General features: G+C 40.5%; 1 protein-coding gene and 1 pseudogene across 3 annotated transcripts in view; one reads left to right on the top strand and one right to left on the bottom strand.

Annotated features, from left to right (window-relative positions):
* FRMD3 (FERM domain containing 3) overlaps positions 1-16,009 on the bottom strand; it is a 308,595-nt gene that overhangs the window by 21,783 nt on the left and 270,803 nt on the right. The gene's annotated exons all lie outside the window — the stretch shown is intronic.
* Positions 9,550-9,757, top strand: LOC115836213 (annotated as a pseudogene).

Raw genomic sequence — 16,009 nt, 5'->3', positions numbered from 1 at the left:
AGTTTTGCAAAAAGTTGCTAACCAATTGTGGGGGGAGGGGGAAGGTATATCCCTATACCATGTCATGCACGTGTAAAAATTCCTAAGAAGATAAAGGGTTAAACTGAAAAAAAATTAGATACCACATGAAATTGCCAATTTTGAAGGTCATAAGCAGTTATTATCAGCAATTTCATATAGTTCAAGTAAATGCATTAATTATGAAGAATAAAAACAGGAAACACTTTTATAATCTTGGCATGGGGAAAACTAACATAAAAAAAGAAATGAAACCTAAAATATACAAAAAGCAAATAGTTTGCACATATACAAGTTCTCTGTGCATATAAAAAGTGCCTGTGTCGGCCAGGCGCGGTGGCTCATGCCTGTAATCCCAGCACTATGGGAGGCCGAGATGGGTGGATCACGAAGTCAGGAGATCGGGACCTTCCTGGCTAACACGGTGAAACCCCGTCTCTACTAAAAATACAAAAAATTAGCTGGGCGTGGTGGCAGGCGCCTGTAAACCCAGCTACTCGGGAGGCTGAGGCAGGAGAATAGTGTGAACCCGGGAGGCAGAGCTTGCAGTGAGCCAAGATGGTGCCACTGCACTCCAGCCTGGGCGACAGAGCAAGACTCTGTCAAAAAAAAAAAAAAAAAAAAAAAAAAAAAAACAAAAAACAAAAAACAAGTGCCTGTGTCATAAAGTTAACATTACATAAAAATTGAAAGCCAAGAACCAATTAGGAGAGAAAACATTAACATTTGTAAAATATAAAGGATTAATATTCACATTATAAAAGAAATACTACAATCTATAAGGAAAGGACAAAAACACAACAGAAATGTACTAAGTAAACAAATAGGCAGTTCTCCAAAGAAGAAATGAAAATACACAATTATTTGAAAAGATCCTCATCTTCACTGATAAAAACGATATGCAAATTAAAACAATGAAATCTCGTTTTTCTTTCAACCATTTTGCAAAACTTTTAAGAAACTGGCCATATCAGGGTGAGTGATTATGTGGGGGAATAGACAAGCTCATACTCACCTTGTTAGTATTTGCTTTTAGAGGATAGTTTGCCCATTTCCATTAAAAGTTACAATTCGTATATCCTTCAACCCAACAATTACACTTTGAAGCATCTATTAAAGAGAAATGCCTCTGTATACATATGCATTGCAGTACCATCTGTTACAGCCAAAAAACGAGCCATAACCATTTCCAACAATAATTTGGTAATTAAATAACTGAGTTATTATATCTTTATATTACCTAATATTATCCAGCCATTTCTAAAAAGGATGTATATTAATATGTATGGATATGGAAAGTCCTTCAAGTCATATGATAAAGTAAGAAAACTAATTCTGCAATACTATATCTTGAACAATCCCATTTATAAAAAAAAAATCCTATATCCCATGTGGCAATATTCATAGATCAACTATTGGGAGTATTAATGGAAAGCATCTATATATTTGTTCTTTTAAAAAATCTTTTATATAAGAACACATCATGTATTACTTATGTCATTATACAAATATAATCAACTTCATCACAATTCACTTAGAAGTCAGTTTCACATGTGTGCATGAGATATAGCCAATTGCAGACATTTCTCAGGTTGTATTTTGTTTTAATCAATTGGTAAAAACCACACTTACGCATATAGCCACAGCTTCTTTCTTGCTGTAAGCTCTAACTTTTTAAGTTCCTATTTCAATTCCTATTTCCCTCAAGCACCATAAAATAACAAAATATATTTACAATGAAAAGGAAATTGGCAGAAGGTCAGTTCCAATTCTTTGGCTGATATTTTGAGTAACGCTCTGCCTTGAGGATAAAGTGGCGCTCTGCCTCACCCCAGCAAGCAAGCACACCTGAGCTCAGACCCTTTCAACAATGAAAGCAGGGGGAGCGTGTTGTGATCATCCATTCTGCCTTCTCCCTAATCTTCTCACGTTACGGAACAATCTGGAGGTACACACCACCACTGCCTCCCTCTCCCTCCTGACTCACTGCTGACTAGGGTGTAATTTGTATTTATGACAACTTTATATCATTTGGAACACACCCTCCTGTTTCCCCTTTGCACTGGCTTGCTCACCCTCCTTCCCACTTGTCTCTGCTTTTCTTCCTTCCTCTCTCTCTTTTCATCCTTATCAAAAACATCTGACACCAAATTCACCCTGGGCTTCTCTCCACCAGCAGTGAGCAGGAAGCTGGAAGCCCGCACACTTCAGGCACAGGATGACAGCCCAGGGCACCACACATACCAGTGTTCCGAGCTGTGACCTTGGAGCCGAGTCTCAGCAGACGAACAAACACATTACTGTTGCAGTGGTTCACCATGTGCAATTGGAGGCTTCGTCGAGTCTGGATCTTGACCAAGCATTTTGCCATACTGGTTATTCCAATCCCCTTGGTCTCCTCGGCCTGTCATGGCCCAGGGCAGCCTTTCCCTAATGGTCCATTCTGTTTTAAAGGACCTAGGCAGGACCCACTGAATGAATCAAATGTCAGGTTCCTAATGCGGCCAACAGAAATAACTCATGAGGGATCAGCATTGGGAGGGGAGGAGGGAGGCGACGCTATTTTTAAACTTTCCACTCACTCTTCTAACAAACAATGAAAGATTATGCATCACCCTACTCTAGCCTTTCTAAACCTTCCAGACCAAAACAGAGGACCCTGTCCAAACGCCTCATGATTTCCTAAGAATCAAATGTCCCCAAAAGATGACAACTGGATAATTCCATAATGGAGAAATAACCCACTTTTTCTTCTAAAAATTGCTCCTCCAGCCTTTATTATATTCTAGAGCAGTACTGTCCAGTAAGATTATAACACAAGCCACTTCGAAGAGGGAAAAAAAGCATTTAAAAAGCAAAATAAATGTATTACAATTAATTTTAATAATGTGTTTTATTTGAAATCGAGATATTCAAATAGTATCTCAACATGTAGTAATATCAAAATTTATTAATAATTAATCAACTCTTATTAATAAAGAGTTTGCATTCTTTTTTGGGACTAAGCCTTTGGAATTAGTGTGTGTTGCACACTGCACATGTATAGCACATCTCAATTCGAACCAGCCCCAATTCATGTGTTCAGTAGCTACATATGGTTGCTGTCATGGTGAGCTCAGCTCTTTTCAAAGTGCTGAATTCCTCACATGCCTTATCTCCATCTCATAACAATGTTAATATTTTCTTCACTTTACAGATAAGGAAACAACAACTTAGAGAGAGTAACTGACCTGACCACAATCACGAAGTTAGTAAGTGGCAAAGCCATGATTTGAACCTAGGCTTCCAATTAATATCGGCTGACTAAAGTATTGTTTTAAATGCAGGTGCCATGCAACCACTACATCCTGACTTTTCATGAAAAGGATGAGAAGAAAAAATTTTCCTCACACAATTTCAACACGCCTGCATACATTCTTCTACTTTAAATATCTGTCACCAAAAGATGATTTTCTAATAATCCTCTATGAAACAAAGGTTTATTCAGAGCAGGAATTGAAATTCCATGTTGTTATGCATCAATATAAAATTGATTTAGCATTTCTGGAAAGCAAATTAGCAAAATATATGGAGTTTTATATAGCTGTGGTATTCTTTGAACCAGAAATTCCACTTTTAAGAATTAACCCTGAGAAAATAATCAGAAATGCTGACAAAAATCTTTCGACAAAGATGTTCATCAGAGTATCATTTATTATAGCCAAAAATGTTTTTTAAGTCAACCTATATTTCCAGTGAGAAAATGGTTAAATACATGTGATGAAATATTGCACAGACATTAAAATTCATGTTTAGAAGAATTTAATGATGTGAGAAAATGCTTGCAATATACTACTAAATGAAAAAAGCATCTTTATATAAATGGTGTGGCATCGACTGTGTAAAACTGAACACAGGAAAAATGTAAGACCAGACAGTAAATCCCAGAAGGGAAAAAGGGTGTTGCCAGCCATGCACTGCAGCTGAGGTGGGGCAGGCCACTTCCAGGGACCTCAATGGGCCCCCCACTCCCCTCTCCTGGGTGAGCAGCCTCCAGTGTGGCACAGGAGTTCCTACTCTCACAGGAGTTAGTTAATTTTCAACCCTGAAGACTGAAAGGAAAATATCCCTAAAAGTTCTCAAAATCTTCAACCCTTTGCAATTCCCCCTGATAATATAATTCTGAGCAGAATCCCCAGGTATAAAACAGATAGACTGATGCAAAGGTGGGGCCCAGGACTAGTACCTACTACACCTCCCTCACTAGTCACCAACAGTGGTTCTTGAAGAACTACTAAAAATCTTTAGGACACTGAAGAACAAATCTGAAAATCACTGTTCACGATAAATCACTACTTTGCAGTAACACACGATGAATTTCATAGATTAACGGGGGCTCATTTGCGTGGCAGTAGGCCATGGCTCAATACTGAGGAAATCTCCCTTTGGCCTGTCTGAAGGGAATACAGATAAATCTTTATGTTTATCATCATGTTAAAACAACATAGGACCTGACAGCTCACTTGAAACAAACAGACCTTCCAAAAACAAAAGAGAAAACAAGCAAAAAACCTGAAACAAAACTATCACCATATTTTATTTCTGTTCTTTTCTACCAGGATAGTTATTCTCCATAATTCTCAAGCTTAACATCTCACCATTGTTTCAAATGCTTCCTTCCTACCTTTCATTTTAAAAGTATTATTATCTTTGGGAGGCCGAGGCCGGCAGATCACTTGAGATCAGGAGTTCAAAACAAGCCTGACCAACATGTTGAAACTCCATCTCTATTAAAAATACAAAAAAATTAGCCAGGCATGGTGGCGGGCACCTGTAATCCCAGGTACTCGGGAGGCTGAGGCAGGAGAATTGCATAAACCCGGGAGGTGGAGGTTGCAGCAAGCCGAGATCTCACCGCCGCACTCTAGCCTGGGAGACAGAGTGAGACTCTGTCTCAAAAAACAAAAGTATTATTATTATTTTACTATAAACAAACAAAGTATTATTATTATTTTAACTATAGCCAGTCATAATATTTAGCATTTCACATGTTTTTCACTTTTCCCTCTCTTAACCCTGCTCTCACTCTTTATGCTACTTTTCAGAGATCATAAGTAGATTCCTTTACTCTTGCTTTTTATCGATCTTCTCATTTCATGGAGAAAGATAAGCTAGCAAGACAAGCATTCTATATTGCCTCAGCCATTTCTCTCTACCTTGTCTGACTCTGCCCACAGTGGTGGCTACCTTTCAAGAGGAACAAGAAAAGAGAGGTGGGAATATGGAACCAAGCCAAAGATTCTGCAGGATCCTGCACAGTGAGCATTGTTCGGGCCACTGTGCTCAACTGAACAGTATCAGTAGCACAACATTTGGATGCCCTTGAATACTGTTCCTGTTCCAATTCATTTGTTTGTTTGAGAATTGGGAATGCATGTCTGGGCAGTGACAAGAGGCCAAAGAAAGCAGAAGATGTGTGAAGAGGAGAATCGATTTTCCATAATGAGATGTCAGAAACACTGCTTGCTAAGTCAGCCTGAAACCAAAGAAGAAGAATGGCATTCAGTGATAAGAACTGTTCATGGGCCTGAATTCCATGGCTGCTCCTGCACAAACCACCGGACACAGATCCGGGGAAAGGGGACAGACTTGCCTCTGCTTTGTGAGTGGCTAGAAGTTACTGGACATCTCGGAGCCCTGGTGCCTTGACTGTAAAATGGAGACAACAACTCCTCTCATGGTTGTTATGACAAGGAAATGAGAGATACATATCAAGTGCCTAACATAGAGCTGGTTCCTATGAACCAGAACTTACTAAGCAATTGTAGAAGGCAAGATTTAAAGCACAGACTTTGGAGCAGTCCTTGGGTTCCAATCCTGGCTGCATCATTTATCATCTCTGAGCCTCAGTTTCCACATCTGTAACAAGAGCTTTCATTTTACAGATGTAAAAGCAGTGTGTACCTCCAAAGGTGGTTGTGAGGATTAATCAAGTTAATACACATGGCATTCTCAGATCAGTGCCTTACACGGCAATTTACTCAATAAATGTTAGCAATTTTTTTTCAATACATGGTCATTTTTTTTTTGGTCTCTTTTAACTGCTCAAGAGGAAGACCGTGAGGATTTTAAATAGCCTGGATTCTCTTCCTTCTGTCAACTATATGTCTTAACATACTATTATGAGTTACTCCTCCTCAATAGTAGCAGTATTGCTGGTTGTGAGGAGTTAACCCGGCCATGCCTATTACCTTGGGAAACCTACAGAAGCCTGCTGAATGCAATTTTCTATCTGCAAAATGGTAAGGATACTGGCTGTTTACATGACTGGGTTCCTGACATGGAATTTAATAAATACTAACTATAATTATATCATCATCAATATCATGCAATTTATCTACATTAGTAACCAACAGACTTGACAAGTATAGTGGAGTCAGCCATTAGTTAAAATAGTTTGTGAGATTCACTGAAATTTTAGCTAACTGCTAGCTCCAAGTGGAAAGATAATAAAATAGTATTACATTCATTAAATGTTCTTTGTAATCAGGTTAGACATTAAGTATCCATTATAAAGAGTCCTTGGGACTAACACTACCTCAGAGGACTTTTTAAAGATTGTATTAATTTAATAAAATATATAAACAATAATTTTAATAATATATTTATGATAGGAGGGGTATATTCTTGGGTATACAGTAAAAAGAAAGGGAAGCTGTTCCCAACATCACTGAGAGACAGGACCACATGGTCAGGTAATCAACCATTTGTATAATTTAATTTCCTTGTTTGGAAAGTGAGACAACAGTATCTGTTCTATCCAATTCAAAGAAATGGTCATGAGTGTCAAATTATGATAACTTACATGAAAAAAACCCTGGAAACACATAAGATGCTTTGGCATATTAGACACTGTTCCTCTTACGATTTCCCCTATCAGACTGAATGTTTCCTGCCTGTAAGCTGAGATCACTGCTCTCTGGGGCCCAGCATCACCTTGTAGAGTCAGGGGAAAGGTCAATAAAGATCCTCTGGAGAATACAGTTGCAGACAAAGTACAGTTCAAGCAGCACAGCTGGGCTTTCTTCAACACCACTGTTCTCAGTAGCTCTAAGACCTCCTTATCATGACTTACTTCCTTGTATTTTCCTGACTCTCTAACTTATTTATAAACGGAAAAGAGCACATCATTCAAAGCAGTTAGTTAACTTAGGTAAGGAAAGCCAACAAGCATGCTTGTGACTCAAGATAGTTGCTCTTGTTAAGTCACTGCTCCTATGTTATAAAGAATGCATGCAGTTCCTCACCCCTCTCCAAGAAATTGACTGTAAGATTTATGCACAAAGTGTCAAAATTATCATATTCTGCTCCAATAGGATAACATTTAAATGCAATTTAAAATAAAATTAGAACAAAAATACAAAAAAAGTCACTTCGTGTTTTTTTTTTGTTTTTTTTTTTGAGACAGGGTCTTGCTCTGTCACCCAGGCTGGAGTTCAGTGGCCCATCCATAGCTCACTGCAGCCTCGACCTCCTGGGTTTCAGAGTGATCCTCTTGCCTCAGCCTGCCAAGCAGCTAGGACTGTAAGTACACGCCATCACATTTGGATAATTTTTTACATTTTTTTATAGAGATGGCATCTCACTAGGTTTCTCAGGCTGGTCTTGAACTCCTAGCCTCAGGGATCTTCCCACCTCAGCCTCCAAAAGCACTAAGGATTACAGGCATGAGCCATCATGCCTGGCGCATTTGTTCTTTTTAAATGATATAAAAAGCCTGATGCATTATAAATATGCACAGTACTTATTATGAGTTCTCAGTGGAAGCAAATTAGAACTCTGGATTTTGTGTTTTACTCTACAATACAGGACTTATATTTAATCTTAGGGCTTTGGGTCAGGACCAGAAGAGTCAGCTAGATTGAGTCCTCTCCCTTCAGTCATCTATCCCTTATTGAGCAGTCCCCAAGGGCAGGGCACCACTTAGGCTGGACATTTAAACTGACAGTTAGAAAGAGGTGTTTTAAGTACCCTGAGGAAGAAATAAACAGAGGAGAAAACTATTAATGCCATGTCATGTCAAGAGCCAAGAAATATGTCATAGAGGAGAAGCCACTCGAGAAATCAGTATCAATTTACCTGGTGCAGCAAGGAAAAGAAAAAAGAACAGCCAGAGCAAGAGAACCAGCACGAGAAGGAAGGAATTGGCACAGACAGGTGGTGCAGGAAGGAGAAGCTTTGTCTGAGAGAGAAGGATGAGAGGGTCCAGGCAGGACAAAAGGCCTTGCAGGGAACTAAGGCTGGAGAGGAGGGTGGAGGCCAGTGTGTGAGGAACCACTGGCCCCACTGTATGGGATTGGACTCTCCATGCAGTCAATGGCCAGGTTCTAGAAACTACTTCCAGCAAAGTCTGCAGCAGGAGTTCAGGGGATGGGCTACAGGGAGATCAATAAGAAAGATGTTGCAATGTTCCAAGAAAGAGAAGAAGAGGAGATAGCAGGGAACAGGTGGTTAGGACTTCTTCTGAGATAGAATTCATAGGACTCTGGTGTCTCAGTAGACATGGAGTGTGGGGAAGGGTAACAAGGCAAGGGTGGCTTCCAGGCCTCTGGTTGGGACAGCTGTGTACACAGTGATTTAATCAACCAAGTCAGCAGGAGCAGGTTTGAGACTGGGTTTTGGAGAAAGAAGAAAGTCATGAGTGGAGTTGCAAACACATTAAGCTTGATGCGTTAAATGTGAGCTGTTATGTGCCCTCCAGGTGGAGGTGTCCAATAAGCAGCCGAAAGCACAGAGCAGTAGCATGGGACCGAGCTGTCGGCATGGAGGTCAGGATCACTTTACTCTGTGAAAACACTATGCCTGGGATTCCGACTTCCTTCTCTCCACTTCTCTGCCTTGTCTGTCTCCAAATACCAATGAAGAACAAAAACAGTATTTTGAAATACTGATCAATGAGCTTCTCCTTCCACCTGTGCTTACAAAATTCCTGAAGGCCTTCTAGTGGTCCCTAGCCTAGGCAGCAAAACTAGCCCACCCAAAAATAAAACAATGACCATGAATAGCTGATCACTAATTTCACAAGTCATTGCTCCAAGGCAGAAAGACCTCCTCCCCGATCTGCAGATGGGACAAAATAATCTGAAGGGAAAAGTGAGGAAGCCACAAGTAGAGATGGTGAGGTAAGGGACCCCCAACCTCTAAGGATCAAGCACCATATACTGTGAACATCATTACGCAACAAGCCACCCATAGACTGTGCAGCAAGATAATTGTCTATCTCCTCTCTGATTTACCTACAATAAGAAACACCCTTACACTCAACAGCCCATGGTACGCTAAACCCTCATGAATAAAACTAGGGCCTGAATACCTATGGTTTACTCCAACTATAGGGGCGGGAGTAACATGAAGGGAAACCTTCCATAGCTGTCCATGGATGAAACCAGCTGAAAAGCTCCCATAGAGACCAGACAGGGAATCTCACAACTATAATGCGTTCTTCAGAAACATGCATGAGGAATTCTCTTGTAGTATAATTTAAATTATCTCAGCTTTGCACAGTGGCAGTATTGTAGCCAGTGAGGTTTATCCGAGGCGCAATTATTGGCTAATTAAACTATCTCACTGACCAAGGCTACCTATAACTCATATAAACAAAGTGTTTTTCCTTTATCTTGGTTGAACCTAGGGCTTAAGAATTCCTTGATGTTCCATGACTTGGAAACATCAAGGAAATCTATTGATGGTAAACTTTTATCAGATGCCAATGTAGTCTCCCAAGATTTCCTGGAGGGGAAATGGATGACAATGCTGAACTTACTGACTCCAATTAGAACAGCCTGTTTTGGTTCCTGTGTAATACTCTCAAGAAAGAGTCTACTTCCCTTGTCCCCATACAGGATGAATTTGTTTCTCCATCACTTCTGCTTTATTATTTCACTCCCTCCAGACATAAGTCACAATTAAAGATAAAGCATTTTTCTCTGAGTAAAGGAAATTACATTATATTACATAAATAAATGAAGCTTTAATTTTGTTCTCCATATTTCTCAACAGCTTTGCAGATGGTATTAAGAAACAGAGCATCTGTGTCTCCCTGTGGAAAAACCCAGGCTCTTCTGGAACTGTGGGCTCCTTGTGTTGCTGTCATGTAATCAAGAAGCTAAAGGTAGCAGAACCCAATCCTTATACCCAAAACACTAGTCAAGGGCATCTTTCTGTCTTCCATCTAGCTATGACTCAAAAAGAGAAGAGCAAATGGTCACTACATGCAAAACAAGTTGCCAATCACCATAGGTTTTGTCTTTCAAATTATCAAATATATATATACATGCTGAGACAGAGTTTCACTCTTGTTGCCCAGGCTACAGTGCAATGGTGCAATTTCAGCTCACTGCAACCTCCACCTCCCAGGTTCAAGTGATTCTCATGCCTCAGCCTCCCGAGTAGCTGGGATTACAGGCGCCCGCCACCATGCATGGCTAATTTTTGCATTTTCAGTAGAGATGGGGTTTCACCATGTTAGTCAAGCTGGTCTCAAACTCCTGACCTCAGGTGATCCGCCCAAAAGTGCTGGGATTACAGGTGTGAGCCACCACACCCAGCCAAATTATCAAATATTTTTTAAAAGTGTTATATCCAGTTTTCGCAGGGCTACAATGAGAGATATTCTCAGATACAGTTCGGTGGGATGTGTGGAGGAAAGATGGTAATAAATATTTTTGCATATTTATGTGGTAGAATATTGTATGTTCATTGAATCTAAAATTATAGAAGAATATTTAATGTAATGAGAAATATTCATGTTATGTTGTGAAATGAAAAAGCAGATTATAAAATAGCATCTCTAGTATATTTTTGTTGAAATTATGAAAATTGTCAGTAATATATAGATGGATTCTACACATTGATAACAGTTTTAGTATTAGGTGGTTTTTAAATTTTTATTTGTGTTTCTGTATTTTCCAGATTTTCTACAATGACTATGGTATTTTTTTCAAGAGATGGAGTCTCACTCTGATGCCCAGCCTGAAGTGTAATGGTATGATCACGGTTTACTGTAGCCTCAAATTCCCAGGCTCAAGTGATCCTTCCACCTCAGCCTCTTGAGTAGCTGGGCCTACGGGCACATGCCATTACCCTTGGCAATTTTATTTTTGGTAGAGACAGAGTTTTGCCATGTTTCCCAGGCTGGTCTCAAACTCCTGAGCTCAAGTGATACTCCTGCCTCGGCCTCCCAAAGTGCTAGGAGTATAGGCATGAGCCATCACACTTGGTCTAGTATTGCTTTTGATTTCACACTAAAAAACATAACAAGAGAGCATGCTTGACTTCTGGCAAACCCTAATACCAGGAGAATATTCTACTTGTATGCTTTCTTTTATATAAATAAATGCTGTCCTGGTTGCATTTAGAATCCATACATTCATTCATTCATTTGTTCATTAATTCAGCAAATATTAGTTTAGCTCTTACTTTGTACCGGAATATCCCTAAATGCTGGGAACAGTGACGGAAACAAGGTAAAGTCCTTGCTCTTTTGGAGCTGGTGTTTTAGCTATGGAAGGCAGTCAACAAACAGGAAGACAATCAAACAAGTGAGACAGTGTTTGATAGCGTCAGGTGCTCTGAAGAAAATAAAACAGGGTGATAGCATGAGAGGGAGCAAACAGGTAGATTGGAGGAATTACACAGAATTAGGCACTGAGGGAAGACCTTCCAAGGAGCTGAAATTTGAGCTAAAATTTAAAGAAAAGAAATAGCCATACAAAGACCAGAGAGAAGACCCTCCTGGGTGGGGGAAACAGCTCTTGCAAAGGTCCTTGAGATTGCCCTGAGCTCAGCCTATTCAAGGGAGAATGGGAAACAGTCTGAGGGGTGGGCAGGAGGCAAAGCAAGCAGGGCTTCATAGGCCAGGGGAAGGAGCTGAGATTTTAACATAACTAGATCTGAGCTCCACTTACCAAAATAATCCCCTGGCTACTGTATGGAAAATCTGGATGAAGGAGGAGTGAATAGGAGTGAAAGCAGAGAACCCCTCAGGCGATAACTGCACATCCAGTAGACAGAGATGAGGGGCTGCACATGGCTTGGGTGGCCATGGAAATACATTTGGGTTATACCGAAAAGGTTAGGATTTTGCAGATGGATTTGACAATTCAATGTCTTATGACCACTGGGCAATGGGAGAAGTTTGATGGTAAAGGCAAGCATTTACAAGTCTGACTCTACTAAGAGCCTGTTCTGGAAACAGAACATGGCCCCAGGGGACATAAGACGTGAAGGATGACCCATGTGGACTGTCAATCAGCAAGCAGGGGCACGTCTCCAGCCACAGGGTCAGAGTCAGAAGCACGGTCTAGCCCCAGAGACAAGGGCCATCAAGGTCCTGGGGGAGCAGAGTGCTGGGGGTGGGGGCGGGGACCAGGGCAGGGACTCCGGAAAGGGAAGAAGGCAGGCATGAGAGCCAGAGAGCAGGACAGAGCAACAGAGATAGCAAACTAAGGGCCCATCCAAAGGGCTGGGCTTGGGCTTCTCAGTTCCCTCCCCAGTAAGGGTACAATTGGTCCTAGAGCTGGGGTGGGGCCAAGCCTGTATTTAAGGGCCAATTTGTTCAGCTAGGCCAAGGTGCTAGGCAGGTACTGAGAAGGCCACAGATAACAAAGGATGCTCTATTTTTTAAATATGGATAACCCTTTCCTTAATAACAAAATTTCCCGCCTATGTTCCGATTATCAAGTGAGTCATTCTGAAAACCCTGTTTATTTCTCTTTCACCCAAAGCATCTGCCCATTATCACATTTCTAATGTTGAAGTGGAGATATGAGGATTTTAAAAGTTCCCAATTGGATGCCTCTAAAGGAAGTGAGGGCTCTTTCAAGTAAGAAACACTCATTTTATATTACCTTTTAAGCTAGCTGTTATTAATTTTCAATTTTATGCTAGAAATTTGCAACTCACAAAAAGAAAGGGAAAAAGTTAAACCCTGCTTTTAAATATCATTGTTCCCCATTTTTCATGTCTCAGTTACCACACTTAAAAAGAAGATGGCACCATTTGACCAAGGAATCTCATTACTGGGTATATACCCAAAGGAATATAAATCATTCTATTATAAAGATACAGGCAAGTGTGTGTTCATTGCAGCACTATTCACAATAGCAAAAAATCAACCCAAATCCCCATCAATGAGAGACTGGATAAAAAAAAAGTGGTACATATATACCATGGAATACTATGCAGCCATAAAAAAGAACAAGATCATGTCCTTTGGAGGGACATGGACGGAGCTGGAAGCCATTAGCTTCAGAAAACTAACATGGGAACAGAAAACCCCACACCAAATGTTCTCACTTGTAAGTGGGAGCTGAACAATGAGAACACATGGACACAGAGAGGGGAACAACACACACTGGGGCCTGTCAGCAGGGGGTCGGGGGAGGGAGAGCATCAGGATAAATAGCTAATGTATGTAAGGCTTAATACCTAGGTGAGGTAATAAGGTGATAGGTGCAGCAAACCACCATGGCACACGTTTACCTATGTAACAAACATGCGCGTTCTGTACATGTATCCTGGAACTTTAAATTAAAATTTTCTAAAAAAGTAAAATAAAACTGTCTTTCACAGAATAAAAAGCAAGAAAGAAGATGGCTATACCTTTTGCTTTCAAAAGCAATGACCAATGATCTAAAACCATGTAAATAAGAACAGCAGCAATCTGGAGAAAGAATTATTAAAGAACAATCAGAGTGGAGAAGAAACTCAGAAATAATCTCATCGTGTGTTACAGAACAGAAAATAAGATCTAGGTCATATCAATGTCCAGCATGTGCCAGATAAGAAGTAAATGTTAATCAAGTGAACAAATGAATGAACAAAGCTTGGCCCTCTCATTCTCTGTCCAATGGTCTTCCCGCCACCAGAGAATCCCCATTAATATTGTATTCGGTGTCCACTGAAGTGCAGTCCAGCACCTGTATATATTGGGGACTTAGGGGGTCACCATACGATGCTTGAATGAGAGTGACACAGCACCTACCCAATAGCTTGGCAAAAGCCCTGACTGTGTTTGGGTGACTCACCCTGGTTTACCGGAGTGATAGACCAAAAGCATGTAAAATGGCATGTCACCACCGTAACTAGAGCAGACAGTTCTCACATCTATTTTGGAATCTAGGGCTTTGGCATGAACAGAGATTTCAGAGTTTCAAAAACATATCACCCCCACCCCTTTTCATTTTGGTAGACTCATCTTCAAAATCTAGAGCAGCTGTTTCCAAATCTTCTTTTGGGGAAAAAATGTTTGTACATACAAATAACTGCATATTTATTTATAAATTAGATACATGTATATCTGTCATTGTATATCTGCACATTATAAAACCTATACAATAGAAATTTTATGAAGAGGTGATAAAAATAAAATATCGGTAGAAGTCTGAATAATTTCTTCCTCCACCCCAGTGGATCATTGTATGTACCCTGCTCTGGAAGCCACAGCTCTAGGACCTCCAATTCAACATCTGCCAAACCAGGAAGGACACTGCACTCCTCTGTTTACGGCATTGAGCGTACACTCCCAAGACTCAGCCTTGAGCCAGCTGACCAGAGCCTCTTCTCTGAACCTTGCCTGCATCGCCTCAGATCTACTATAAAGAGCCCACCTAAACGAATGGTAACCAGCACACACTGCCCAACACTTTCTCTCGTTTAAGTGGCACTGGATCTTAAGAGAAGGGAGGAGACGGAGGGAGAGGCTCTGAGATCCTGTCTCAATTTAAGCTTGGGGATTGCAAAGAACATCTACTTAACACTCACTACCAACCCACTGACAAAAATGCAAGAAAATAGAACCCCATGCATCTAAAACTCAGAAAATTCTAGCTTCTGCTTTCTAGCAACAATAGGTTTAGTAATATTTTCACCTTTCCTCTTCTGTGGTTTGTTAGGGAAGTGGTGAGAGTGTTTATTTATCTAAGTCCCAAGCAAAATGTCTTCCCCTCCGCAGACCACACTCTGGCTGTCACAGCTGGTCACACAACACTCTCCTCTGGCTCAAATCCCAGCCCTCAAGGACTATGACTAGACTACTTCCTAGGACACTTGACTGACTTATTTTTTCACCCTAGCCAAGTCCTTTGAAGCAATTAATTATTATTAAGTGGGGTAGCAAAATGCTCACCTGAACAGGAGGAATGATTTGGGAAGCTCTGCTACTGAATTGCTTCCACAAAGACAGCCACTCTTAACACAGACTGTAAGCAAATGAGTAATTAGAACTAGCCCTGGAGTGAGTCATTCCTTATTTAATGAATTCAACTTTAAAATCAGAACATGATTCCCAGAAGCGAGCGAGCTTCCTGTGGGAAGTCTGTTTCCCCTGCAGCCTGGCTCTACTAAGAATTCTGTTTGCTGCAACACACTCGGTCCCCAGCCTTCTCACCACTCCTTCTAGGGTGATGGAAGTCTCTGAGGAGTCAGCAGGTCCTGGCATGCTGTGCTGGAAAACCAAAGCCTTGCACCCTGTCCTCTATACACAGGAGCTCTTCTCATTGAACCACAGAGATCACCCATACTTAAATAAAATATGTTGTCTCTTTTGATCATTCATTTGCTATAATTGAAAAATAGATGTAGTTCCTTAGTTACCCATTCTGTTTCAGCAAGAAGGAGTTGAGCCATTTTATCTGTCTTCAACGTCATCTAAGATAGCTGGGCCAGGAATCTGAGTATAAGGATGTAATCCCAGCTTTCCAGAATACTTACCCAACCATGTAACATTGGGCAAATTTTCTCACCTCTCTAGGCTTTCCCATTTGTAGAAGAATCCTGAGGGTATGTGCTAGATCAGAGGCCAGCAAACATTTTCTATGAAGGCTTAGATTGTACATTTTAAGCTTAGCTGGCGAAATTTTAAAACTTAAAAGTTGAAGGTGGTTCAAAAGAGGCAAAATGGAGGATATTATATAGGTACTTTTATCATCATCTAAAACGTAACTGTTCACTT

Source organism: Nomascus leucogenys, chromosome 1a, assembly GCF_006542625.1.
Source record: "Nomascus leucogenys isolate Asia chromosome 1a, Asia_NLE_v1, whole genome shotgun sequence".
NCBI classification, from domain to species: Eukaryota; Metazoa; Chordata; class Mammalia; order Primates; family Hylobatidae; genus Nomascus; species Nomascus leucogenys.
The sequence above is the reverse complement of the archived record's forward strand: the minus strand, read 5'-3'. Positions and strand labels throughout refer to the sequence as shown.